Below are 13546 nucleotides of genomic sequence, written 5' to 3'. Positions count from 1 at the left end.
CAAGCGCTGTTTAGTGCGGATGTAAAAAACCACAAGCTTTTTTTGAAAGATAAGTGAAAATTTGAACCATTTCCGTTCATTTCTTCATTTAATATACGAAGAAAAAGGGTGAGCTTGCTCAGTCGGTAAAGGTAGGACTGTTACGTGACCTTAAGACAGTGTAATAAAAGTTGGATGAGTATAATATTTGCCTTTTCAGCGATTGTTTGCAGCGTAGGCGTAAAAGTTACACAGGTAAGGACGATTTCTGATATGATCGAAGTCACACAATCGGGTACCAAGAATTGATTGGACAGGTATACGCGTATTCTTGATGGTAAAATAATACCTTTAGGCCATGTTTGTTCCTCCCGCGTGATTCAAACAGCCGGTTTATTTGACGTCCGTGATGTAATTCGCGATACAGTTTCTTTTTGTTTCTTTATTTTTCTTTCTCTCTCTCTCTCTCTCTCTCTCTCCGCCATGTCGTATGACGTCAACGACGTCGACAAGGAAAGTTGTTTGCTTCCGGAAATTGCCTGATATATTATTATTTTCGCAATATCGCCGGTGTAAATCTTGACTCAGCCTCGGGATCAACAGGACCCCGGAATCTTTCTCTTCCCCTTTTCGCCCTTCTTTTAGAAAAACTCAACGTTTTCTTGACTTGTTTACACCATTTCATTTTCCTTTTTCTTTTCTTTTTTTTTTTTTTTTCTCCCCCGTAATCCAGGTAAGTATTACGTTATTACACAAGTGAGGAAAGTTTACGGACAATGCAAGTATTATACGTGCAGAATGAGAGACGGTGTAAATCACGATGGTATGTTCTACGAATCGCGGTGACGATTAAATATATCTGAAAATTTTCACTCCCGTTATACCTATATTTGGATATAATAACACGCGGATTAGATCAGAGGCAATATTGGGCAAGGGCAAAACGATCTCTCTGACTGTATTATAATAAGATAGTGACCGCGACGAAATTAACATCACGACCGGATATCTGTCGTATAAAAATTCCAATTAAAATAAACGCGACGATGACAGGATCGGACGTGTTCGAGATATGCGGGGATTATATTCGTTATAATATATACGCATTATATGGAATACATGAGCTGAGGGTTACATGAAAGATTTGATGGAGTTGGCTCTAAGGCGAAGAAAGAGAGAGAGAGAGAGAGAGAGAGAGAGAGAAAGTAGAAGATTTTAAGAATACAGATAATTTAAATAATTCAAAGAACTTACGATCAACCGAATAAATTATCCACCGCCTTTTATCGAATCATAAAATTTATCCACAATGTAGGATATTCAGATGAATATAATTCGAAACAATATTTCCGATCACTATGAAAACACTGTCACACCATTCGATTCGGCAGGAATGAATAGTTTATAAGTATCATTATGATAAAATGATACCGAGTCTGTAACATCTTCGAGAAGCGACTAGTTCTTATGGTTTTATTTAGCTGTACACATTTATATGGAAAAAAAATATATGTACATCGTCATGGAAACACAGAGTGAGAGGGATAAAAATACCGAACAAGCTGAACAGGGTTCGTAATTGGAGTGAAGTGTATTCGTCGTTTTCCCGTTAACCCGTTAGAGAGAAAAAAAAAAACCAAGAAAGTAAAAAGAGAACGAGTTGAAGGGTTTGAATAAAAACGGTAGTAAAAAAAGAAAAAAAAAAACTGAAAAAAGAAAGAAACTTGAAATAAAACACAAAGGATTAAAACATCCTTTATTTTTCTTAGCTCCCCTGCAGCATCGGAAGATGATATCGTAGCGCCACAACGACGAAGCTGAGCAACAGCAACTTCACTGACTCGCTCGCTAACAAGCGAACAAGTTTTAATGATTCCGTATAATTCCAGGGTTCGTCCCTCCCCGCATGTTTGGCCTCGAATTCAATTAATTTTCAAAACCCCGACCCTCCTCCTCCTCCTCCTCTTTATCCTCCCCCAAACCCGACAGAAATTTGAATACGAATCATTAGGCCTCCTTTATCCGGCGTTTGTCCGCTCCCTCACGTCCATGCGATTCGATACTCGCACGCGCGAATGGAAACAGAAAAAAAAAATTAAAAAAAAAAAAAAAGCACGAACCACTTTAAAGGATTTTAAGACACGATCTTCGCGGAGTTGATATTATTCATAGTATACAGTGTGAATTCCTGACACGAAATAATTGTTCGTCATCTGCTACATTTTAACGCGCATGCGCTACGATCCGAGAGCAATCGTTTCCCAGGGTGACCAACTGTCGCAAATTTAGATGACAATTCGCCGCGATGTATGTAACCTGAAAAATTTTCGTTACAGCTGGTCGGTGTTAAGTACAGTGAAATTTTTCGCTAAACGGATTCCTCTTTACAACCAACAGTCTAAAAATCTCCCGAAGCACAATTCACACCTTAATATTGTTCTGAATAGCGGACACTCCTCAATAACGGACAACATTTTTAGTCCCAAAGATGGCCGCTGTTGGAAGGTTTTATTTGACAACTTTTCACCGGCAACTGTATAAAATTTTTAAGCTTACGTTCACGACGGTTGGTCACCCTGGCAAACAACCGTTCTCGAATTGTCGCGCGTGCGCATTAAGCTATACCAGATGACTGACTGTTCTATCGTTTAAAAAATTCACGCTGTACGTTATATACAGAGTTTCGTCTCTCATCGGTATACGATTTATAGGACAAGTCAGCCGGACAGATTGAAAAAATTATGTCGAGAGATATATTAAGCTTTACCTGGCGCCTTGGGGTCCTTCGTGTTTTAAAGATTTTTAATCGAGATTTTCGTAATTTGAAAACTTCTGCTTTTTAAAACATTTTTCTACCACCTCCAAATTAAAAATTATCGTTGCGACATTTTTCGTCTCGTGAAATACACTTACGTGAATACCCCCCCCCCCCCCCCATAAAAAATAATTCAGGTAAAAATATTAAATTGCTTCGTTGCGCGATCTCAAGATGCCAGCAATTATATACCAGACAAAGTTGTCAGCTAAGGGTTAAACCTCATGCCTATGATTTCGAAAAAGCGCTGTTTCAGTTTCGATTCCTTCTACCTTGACGTCGGTAATGCTTCGAAGCCTGAATGTCCGTAACACTTTGCTCTGATAATTAATTACACAACGATACTAAATGGACACGCATAGGCATACCGAATGTACAATAAAAGACAAACGTGAATATCTTCATTAACCGCGGTCGGCGAGCCGTCAAAGGTTGGTTAAAAAGCACAGCAGCAGCAACAGCACAACGGGGTGCAATTAAACCGAGCTAATGAGACGGTGAATGTAAATTGAGGGGAGAGGGGGAGACATTTATTTCGTTTCATCGCGTGTCTGCTCAGTGTCAACGATATGCCACGAAAGTTCAAATCGCACCTACGTAATTATCGTACGTATATGCCGAAGCGAGTGCACGACTCGAATGCACCTTACATATATATATATATATAGAAATGGATGACTCGTTCCCCTTTACGACGTCTGAGTAAGCGAGTCACGCAGGTGATGATCAAAGGTGAGAAAAAGAAAAGGTAAGAGGATACTACGTACGTAGACAACGCTCAGCGCAATAATTTCGAAATGGCAATCGGTAATTACTCTGATCCAGAATTCTGCACAGTCACCGCTCCTAAGCCGGGAGGATCACAAGTTTGCGCAATCAATTCCCCACCAGCATTTCCGAAGATCCGAAAGCCAGCGGTGTGCGGATACGTATTAGATGGCTTTTCAAACAGTACGAATACGGTCGATAAACCGTAAGCCAATTACCGTCGGTTATAATCTTCTGCAAATGATCAGAACTGTAATCCACTGTACGATGAAATAATTGAATCGATTTAAGAAATGTATTATCTTAAATTTACAATGATTTTTCAAGGAACTAAGAGTTCGAAATATTAGTGTCTTTTGGTTTTATTTAGGTTTAACGAATTTCAGACAATTTCAAAATTGCGAAATAACGGTTTTTCAACAGTATGAATCGTTACGGTAACGATACTAACGTCAACGTGATTAAATCATGGGGTATAGATTATTTTTCGGCAAAACGAATGCGAGTCTTGGTAAAAATCACATTTCTGATAACGTGAAAAATGATAAATTTCTAGCAGCACATCAAAGGGCGTATAATTTTTTTTTCCTTCATTGCCAATCGTTCCGTAACATTATTTTCAAGCCAAGTGTTGGAAAAAAAAAATGTTTAAAGCCAAAAGAATGTATATCGTATAAATTTTTTATATGGAACGGTTGGCAATGAGAGAAAAAAAAGAAATTATGCACCCTTTTGATTTCAGATAGCTATATAAAGCGAAAAGGACGTAAAATAAGTGTAAAGCCCTTTTGGAATTGGCACCGCGACGTTTATAATCAGACTTTACGCAAGCTCTGAATAATGTAATTTCGTCGACCCAACGAAGGTGTGATTTTTCATGGTATAAAAAAAAAAACACCCTCGATCCGTACAACGTAAAGGCGTAATAATATACACGCCGAAGCAACCTTTGAGAAAACACAAACCCTTAAGGGTGCCCAACTGTATACCTATAATATTTCGTAATGAGGCTATAAATCAGATTTTAATTATTCTCTGGTCATTATCACAAAATGTTTTAGATGTATTCGCGTCAGGACGGTTCTGCACCCCTTTACAGAGTGCTTATCCCGAACGACGATCTTTTTTTCCTTGTTATCCTTATAACCCTCGTTTGTTTGACGTATGAGAATTAGAAGAGAAAGGGATGGAAAAACGAGAGATCTGGGAGGGGGTGACTTTTGAATCGGCCGACGCTTTTCACCCTCTGAAATAGAATTACACTTTCCTATTGTTATTTCGATATTCTTAACGTAAAACGATTCATAAATGGATTAATATTCATGAGTCATTTGGCTCGCTTTACTCGTTTCATTATTTGCCCGTCTGTATAATCTGAGGCTATTAAATAACACTTTGTCCGCACGACTTGATAATGCAGCTGCGGATAATACGGGTGTCAAGTTTATGAAACTATTCGTCGAATCTCATTATCTACAGAGGATTTTGATTAAAAGTCCAACGTTAAAGAGTATCGCGTTGTATGCATAAATGTGACGCCGCAACAGAGAAAAATAAGAACAATTAGACGAATAGAGAAAAGGAATAAATAAACAATAAAGGTGAGAAGGTGAAGATAAAGGGCAGGTAATCAGCGTCGCGACAAAGTAACCGTCTCATTCTTTCGCAAGCTATGTCAGACTTTTACAAATTAATTATCCTCGGTGTTGAAGGTTTTTGATTTGCCGTCTTGGACTTGGTGCAAGAAATGAACGTCAATTCTGCTTCCGAAACAATCATAAATTAAACTTAAAAAGACGGATCGACGTATAAATATATATCGAAACGAGAGGGAGAGAGGGAGAGAGAGAGAGAGAGAGAGAGAAAGAACGATCCTTCATTCGGCCTGCACGCGTCCCGAACACCGATGCGTAGCTGCTGCACCCTTCAAGGTCGAAGTTGTAAGCCTGAGCTCGTTAATCACAGAGCTAGTTAGCGTAGTTTCGGTATCAGTTAACAAAATCTGAAACGGTAGCCGGGCGTCCAGCGTTCCTTACCCTTCTTCACAAGCTGACAGGATAAAAGTGGCGACTTGGTGGATAGAACGAAAAGACGAGGAGGATTATACGAGCTACAGGTAAAGGACTTTGTCCGTCATGTTGAACGTTGGAAATCCGGCACTTTATGCTTCCGGAGAAACAAACTGACGTCTAAAAATCCGAAATGGAGTAGCTATCGTAGAAAAAAAACCATTGAAATAGCTGTGAGAGGAAGAGAATGAGGAGAGAGGATAAGACAATTGGTTCCAGTTTTTGGTCCCTTATGCGATCCTGAAGATCTCGACTCGGCGAGAAATTTAATCATCTCTTTAGCCTCCCCGCGTGAGTGCAGAAGAAAGGATTGGGGAGAGAAGCTGGAGGAGGTGATAAGTTGACGTCGAGTTACTCAAACGGAAGGTTTCTATTAGAAAAGTTTGACCGTTTATCGTACCTTGGAACGGTGGATAGAGAATTGGGGACATAAATTTAGGCAGTCAAACTCCGAGTCGCGTTATACGAGCAATTTTCAATTCCCAGCTCAAAGGCTCACGATCATCTTTGAAAGAGATTGGATAGCGTCATTTTTATCACGAGTAGACGATCGATACGACCGATGATCTACGGGTTGTAAAATCGGTGATTTCACTCAACTTTTCCCCCCTCAAAGCTGCAGCGAAGCCAAGTCTGGTTGTAGGTGCAATGGAAGTGTTGGAAGATCGGCGCAACTACGGTGAAGGAGAAGCTGCTCGCCTGCGTGCATTGGTTTCGAGACCATGCAGCGAAAAATACCGTACGTACCGTAACCATTAAACACCGACGACGATGAACGAGACCGATAGTGGCGAGCATGTAAAGCGGACAACTTTTCGTAAACGCATGTCGCATTGTACCTTTTACTCGGTACGGTTGTACCCTTCCATTCGTGCGTAGATTCGAGCAGCCGAGCTGCGCCGGACTTTCAAAGAACGGAGTCGCCGCAGAATCGTCGTCTGCGCGAAGGCGAACTAACGAAACGAAACGCGAAGTGCGCAATGCCCGCGACAACGAAGCATAAAGGCTTTGTCTCGCCAACGGACCTCGAAAGCTCGGCGAACCAACGACGACAAGTTCAAGGCGGAAGCTTTGACTTTTGCTAGAGTGTAGGAAAGGATCACGCTTCTCCGGCTTGGCTCTCCCTTTGCGGCTCGATTCGATGGCAACCATGCTCGGAAGAACGTTCGATGAAAGACAGAGAGAGAGAGAGAAGGGGAGGGAGACTGATCCTAGGCGTAATAGATTACAACCCGAGTATCACGAAGTGGGTGGAGCAAAGCTGTAGGAATTAATTCCAGACAATCTGGGAAATCTCGAAACCCTTTGGAAGTCGGTGCCGAGAAGGAGGGGTCGAACAGTGTTAGGTAATTAGCGATGCCATCAACAAACAATGGGAGCCAATTTAGGGTAGACAATGGTCCAACCAACATATAACAATGTGCAGAATAAACTTTTCGAACCACATTTTGACGCGGCGCGGCGGTCAAAACCTCTAATTCAAGGGTGTCGAATCAATACTCTTAATTGACAATTTTATCTCGGATTTAACCGTGTCTACATATAATATTGTGTATACGATAAAGCATACAGTTTATCATTATTTTATGCGCAAACACAGGGGAAGGTTTTGTTCCTCTTACTTCACGACCTTTACAATTTCACCGATCAGTTGCCTCAAGAGTGTAGAGTAATTCGGTTAAACTGCGTGTATCTCAGGCATTTTGAGGGATGTAAGGATCAAAAGATAAGGACTGGAGAAAAATGAAACCACGTTCACGATAAAATATGTCTTCAAGCAACGATTGAATTGAAAAACAATATCGGAAACCTTCGCAACTGAAAATGAAAGGGTTAATTAGAAGAATCCGAAATGCGCAACTGAATGCATTTGGTGAAAGTGAGTGCGATGTTTTTTCTTCTTTTTTCATCATAATTATAAATGTCCTGACAGCGAATTATCTCAATAACACTGACGAATCTTCCTCCTAGGTAATAAGGCTTTGCAAAAAATTGAAATAATGAAAAAATAAATCCAAGTAAGACTAGATCTATAGTTAACTAGAGATCGACTTATTAATAAAATCAGATAGAACAAGTACCTCAAAAGTGAACTGCAAATAAAATTAGCTGATGGAAATTTGAGGTAGAATAGTCCTGGCAGTGATCACACATGAAAGTGAAACCTCCTTTACAACAAGTGCATTTTTCGTACCACCGCTCCATTCATTTGATTCACTGGATCCATTCGACAAGACGTGGTCATAAAAAAAAATGCCAATTTTTTTGTTTTTTCTGTTTTGTCTCTTCAATACCAACGGCGGACTTCAAAATGTGAAGCTTCTAATGCGCAGCTTCATCCGTCGGGCCCTCTTTCGATCGATTTGAAATATATCGTGTTATAGAAAATTTGCAGTTTATACATTATTATGGTTCTGAAATAACGATATATCCGTTTGACCTTGAATCTGTGAGAATGAGTTATCGAAACTTTGAGAGATAACGATGAAAATTAATATAAAAAGCAAAAATACAGAACAGGTTAATTTCGTTCATTAGGGCATTTCAGTCATTCAACGGCTTATAGAATCAATTTGCTCCGACTTGAGAACGGCCCAACGGATGAAACTATACAAATCGGAAGCTCCATATATTGGGACCAAACACCCCCGGGAGTTTCAGCAGAATCCGTGTTGCGGAGGTTTGACACTATGAACAAGAAATTCTGAAACTCAGCACGTCGCTGAAAACTTTAAAATCTGGTAAGAATTTGATAAAAAATGCATATAATTTCCGACGTAAAATACTAATCCCAATTGAAATTTTATGTAGTCAAATGTTCCAAAAGTCGAAGTTTTTGCCAAAAACGTAACGTGTATTACTTGCAACTTATCGATCTTCGTTCAGGCGATCGTCTTCCAACCAATTTCTTCCTAAATTCCACATTCCTTCGAATGAAAAATGAGAGATTTCACCGCAATCCTCTGAAAATTATCGTGGGATTGAGGTGTTTCGGTATATGGGGATTTTCGAAAAAACAGTTCAACAATTTTTCATACAAGCACAATTTTATTTTCAATGCAACGTGTCTCTGTGCAGGTTGGATACATATTTTTGGTAATTTTATTTCTACCGTTATCGTAAGTTCGGATTTTTTGCAAAACCTCAGGTTTCGAGGTCCGAAGTCGTGCTCAAGCTGTATCGAAACAGAATGTCGTAACGCAGACCTTCGGTAAAATTCTTAACTACCCTGGTTGAAGATATAGATATATATGATTTGTATATGCATATGGAATAATAATTAAACACGGCTTGATTCTTCGATCTTAGATCTTCTCACTACTTGGTCACGATGTCCGCTACACCCAAAAGATCTGCAGACACCAATCCCTTTGATTTTGGATCAGTGTCGGAACTGCCCTCGGAGCCAGAAATGGTGATGGCGTCTGGGCCTGGACTTCGCCGCATGTGAGGCTTGGCATTGACGGCCGGCAAGACAGCGGCAACGATTGCGACGGTCAGAATCAGCAAAAGCGTGGCGGACTTCATGCTGCGGAATCGATGAAAATTACGATTAATCATTTTTCGAGAAAACTCACCGGTTGATGCGATTTTGAAAACTCGGAGATTCCTTTTTACGGAGAGCCGAGGAGACGTGTGACTTACGTTGATGGTTTTAGCGGGTCAACGAAGGTTTTCCAACTGTGCTCTTTGCCCGTTTTCCCAATCCTTTTATACCTGCTTATTTACCGCGTCGCAACGCCACGCGTCTCACGATTTTTGAGTAAAATTTTAACGCCCGGCATAATTTCTCAAGTCCTTTGTTCATTTTTTTACGATCGGCAGTAAACGCATCGCGACCGTGTCGAGTGCCCGGGAATCGGAGAATCGAGTTTCATGAAAATGTTGTTACAATTTATCTATGGCACGACTTATTATTTTAACGTCTTCGAGGTAAACTGTTTTAAAAAAGAAACAAAATTGTCTCGATATCCGTATTATCTGCACGGCTGAAAGTAGTTCTCTGAAAAATTGACTCTCACGTTATTTTTTTGGTAATGTTCAACTTTTGGAACGCTTGACTGCGAACAAAATTTCAATTGAAGTTTTTGCCAAAAAATTGTAACAACATTTTCATGAAACTCGATTCTCCGATTCCCGGGCACTCGACACGGTCGCGATGCGTTTACTGCCGATCGTAAAAAAATGAACAAAGGACTTTTAAATTTTACTCAAAAATCGTGAGACGCGTGGCGTTGCGACGCGGTAAATAAGCAGGTATAAAAGGATTGGGAAAACGGGCGAAGAGCACAGTTGGAAAACCTTCGTTGACCCGCTAAAACCATCAACGTAAGTCACACGTCTCCTCGGCTCTCCGTAAAAAGGAATCTCCGAGTTTTCAAAATCGCATCAACCGGTGAGTTTTCTCGAAAAATGATTAATCGTAATTTTCATCGATTCCGCAGCATGAAGTCCGCCACGCTTTTGCTGATTCTGACCGTCGCAATCGTTGCCGCTGTCTTGCCGGCCGTCAATGCCAAGCCTCACATGCGGCGAAGTCCAGGCACAGACGCCATCACCGGTTCTGGCTCCAAGGGCAGTTCCGACGGTTCCAGTACGTCTGACGGGGCTGCGACCGACACTGATTCAACATCAAAGGGATTGGTGTCTGCAAATGATTTGGGTGTAGCGGCTCCGGTCATCCCGACCAAGTAGTGAGAAGATCTAAGTTCGAAGAACCAAGCCGTGTCTAATTATTATTCCATATGCATATACAAATCATATATATCTATATCTTCAACCAGGGTAGTTAAGAATTTTACCGAAGGTCTGCGTTACGACATTCTGTTTCGATACAGCTTGAGCACGACTTCGGACCTCGAAACCCGAGGTTTTGCAAAAAATCCGAATTTACGACAACGGTAGAAATAAAATTACCAAAAATATGTATCCAACCTGCACAGAGACACGTTGCATTGAAAATAAAATTGTGCTTGTATGAAAAATTGTTGAACTGTTTTTTCGAAAATCCCCGTATACCGAAACACCTCAATCCCACGATAATTTTCAGAGGATTGCGGTGAAATCTCTCATTTTTCATTCGAAGGAATGTGGAATTTAGGAAGAAATTGGTTGGAAGACGATCGCCTGAACGAAGATCGATAAGTTGCAAGTAATTCGGCTTGAACTTCCATATTCAAAGAATATGATTCCATCTATATGAAACGGATGAAATTCTTGACGTGTCATCCGCTTAATCGTTAATTCCTGTTTTCAGTACGGAGGTAAATCAATCCCCGACGACGACAGGAATTATGAAGATGTTAAATGTTTCGATTTCCCACTGATTCACATACAACTCGTCCTCCGACAATAAAGAGAAAAAAATCCGAAACAACATGTTTTCACGGGAAAGAAAATCATTCGAAACGTAACGATAGTTAGCCATGACGAAAATTAGTGGAGGGACTAGACCAAAAAAAAATGAAAATAAGACGATGCATTCTGCAACCTGTAACTGAACTCAAGTCAATGAGCGTGCATTCGTTAAATTCTGATATCAAAGGGATAATATAGGCGAAAATAATGCCACACAGCTGTTTGTTCATTTCTGCGACATGCATCAATCTATGCACGATGAAAGTCGAGAAGAAATTTTTCATTGAAAACAACGACAAAGTCATCGTTATTATCGTAAAAATTCCACGAATAAAATAAGCCTGGTTACGAATGTCGGGGGACTTTTTTTTCACTTACGAAGCTAGTTATTTATCTACGAATTAATCCGACATGTAAGTTGCGCGAAAAGTATGCGTAAAAGTAAAACCGAAGAATGTAATTTCAAAATGTCCCGCAGCCTTGAGCTTCAAATAAACAACATTTGCGTCAAGGTCTCTTCAACGATTTCCACATTATCAAGTATCGTGCGCTCGAAACGATGAGAGGAATAATGTTTTCAGTTGAAATCGTGAGGCACGAGTTGCCTCGGAGGATAACTCGTCGATTTAATATATAAACGTTGTAGAAGAACCGGCACGGCATATTGTTGAAAGACCATCGTCGACGAACCAAAGTTAACCAAAGTCAACGTAAGTTTTACCCTTTGCCTTTTTTGCAATTTAAAATCTTTTTGCCTCAGTACCTACGAAAAAATTACTTCACTCGACAAGTAATATAAGTCATCTGCATATATTTCATTTGTTCCGCAGCATGAAACAGACCACGGTGTTACTGGTTTTAACCCTCGCAATCTTTGCGTCGGTTTTACCCGTCACCGTCAGCGGCCAATCATGCAAAAGCAGTTCAAAGGCTTCGAGTCAGTCAAGTTCTGAAAACCATTCAAGCTCCGATGATTCATCCACCACTATCGATTCAACTTCGAGTGAAGATTCAAAATCCGGTAGCGATTCAAGTTCTGGAGATGATTCAAAATCCGGTAGCGATTCAAGTTCTGGAGATGATTCAAAATCCGGTAGCGATTCAAGTTCTGGAGATGATTCAAAATCCGGTAGCGATTCAAGTTCTGGAGATGATTCAAAATCCACTACCAAATCAACTTCCGATGGCTCTTCTAGTCTGCTTTCTACACTAGTGAAGAGCGCCGAGTCGGATTTGGAATCCATTTTAAAGTGAAAGATTGAAAAGAAATCTCGCAACGAAAACTCGGCGATGTCTCATTTTGATACTAAATTTATAACGTCCACCGACATCTCCATAAGATTGTTTCATCAAAAATTAGAATTACACGAATCTCTTTGTGGAGCTGCAATTCAAAGGCCCAATAACAGAATGTATAATTTATTCGCGTCTACACGATACATGGTAAATGAAATTTTGCTGGTGTAAAAAATTGATCTGACATAGTTATCCTATCCGAAAAGTGTTGGACCTACTTGAAACTAACTAGCTTTAAGTAACTCTACACTTGGAACCCGTTTTCCGGCAAGGTCGATTCTCGATTAGGTTAGAATATACATGAATTTAAAATAATTCCTTCACATAAACAATACGTGCCTACTCTGTATCCTACATATATCGACGTCTTGCGTATGAAATAGAATTGCCGTTACATGAAAAATTGTTAATTTGTTTGTTTGCCTAAATCCTATTCCAAAATAATCCCAAAAAGACAATCGTTCCTGAGCCTTATAATATTCAAAACTGTTATTCCTGATGAAATGGATTTCAAATTGAAGAAGTTAGTTGGAAAACAATCTCATAACCGAATTTGATGTTTAAGGATTCGTTTCCACCGATCTGATACGGTTGAAATTCTTGACTTGACGCTCGCGTTATTACTAATTCCGGTTTTCAATACGGGAGTGACGAAACCAGAGACGACGAGAATCAACAAAATAAGAATATTGAATAACGTAGAAGTGAATTCTTTCGATTTGTTACATTCGAATTTTCACTTTTCATCATTGTTGGTGATATAAAAAAAAAAAAAAAAATACTAATTTCGATCGAAAATCACTTTTTCTAATTTCACAAATCTTCAAGTTTTCGAACCTCCAGAATCCGAAAAACAGGTTTTTTCAAAATATGTCAGTATGTCGGTCCGTCCGAAAAACTCCCGCATGAAAAAATCTAAGGCTTACAGAATTTTGCAACAAAATGATGTGCAAGAAAATTTTAAGTTAATTTGAACTTCGGGTCCTACCGGAAATAAATCGATATTCAATATTTTACCGACAAACATATACTTTTTCCTTCTTAATTATTACTTTTCCTGAACAAAACGATTACGTGTTTCCTAATTCGTACATTTCTTTTTTTCAAATTTTTTGTTTTTCAGAAATTTTATGTTTTTTCAAAAAGTGTCTATAACTTCGAAGATTCCCACAACAAGATTAGAATAAAGAACGTTTTCGCGCAACTCGATTCAACGATTATCCGCATCCACTCGCAGACACCAGGTTAAAATTTGCTGGCG

At 39.7% G+C, this 13546-nt stretch overlaps 2 protein-coding genes and 2 long non-coding RNA genes across 4 annotated transcripts in view; 3 read left to right on the top strand and 1 right to left on the bottom strand.

The window, feature by feature from the left end:
* The window catches only part of LOC124299788 (uncharacterized), a 111445-nt gene that overhangs the window by 32564 nt on the left and 65335 nt on the right, over window positions 1-13546 (bottom strand). The gene's annotated exons all lie outside the window — the stretch shown is intronic.
* The window catches only part of LOC124299786 (tyrosine-protein kinase transmembrane receptor Ror), a 127547-nt gene that overhangs the window by 53818 nt on the left and 60183 nt on the right, over window positions 1-13546 (top strand). The gene's annotated exons all lie outside the window — the stretch shown is intronic.
* LOC124299803 (uncharacterized) lies at window positions 9803-10616 on the top strand. Its single transcript, XR_006907071.1, has 2 exons — window positions 9803-9960; window positions 10077-10616. It is a non-coding gene; the product is annotated as an uncharacterized LOC124299803 (long non-coding RNA).
* Window positions 11562-12688, top strand: LOC124299806 (uncharacterized). The gene is made up of 2 exons (XR_006907074.1): window positions 11562-11699; window positions 11820-12688. It is a non-coding gene; the product is annotated as an uncharacterized LOC124299806 (long non-coding RNA).

The sequence above is a fragment of the Neodiprion virginianus genome, chromosome 3, assembly GCF_021901495.1.
Source record: "Neodiprion virginianus isolate iyNeoVirg1 chromosome 3, iyNeoVirg1.1, whole genome shotgun sequence".
Classification (NCBI taxonomy): Eukaryota; Metazoa; Arthropoda; class Insecta; order Hymenoptera; family Diprionidae; genus Neodiprion; species Neodiprion virginianus.
This window is presented reverse-complemented; position numbering and strand designations above follow the sequence as displayed.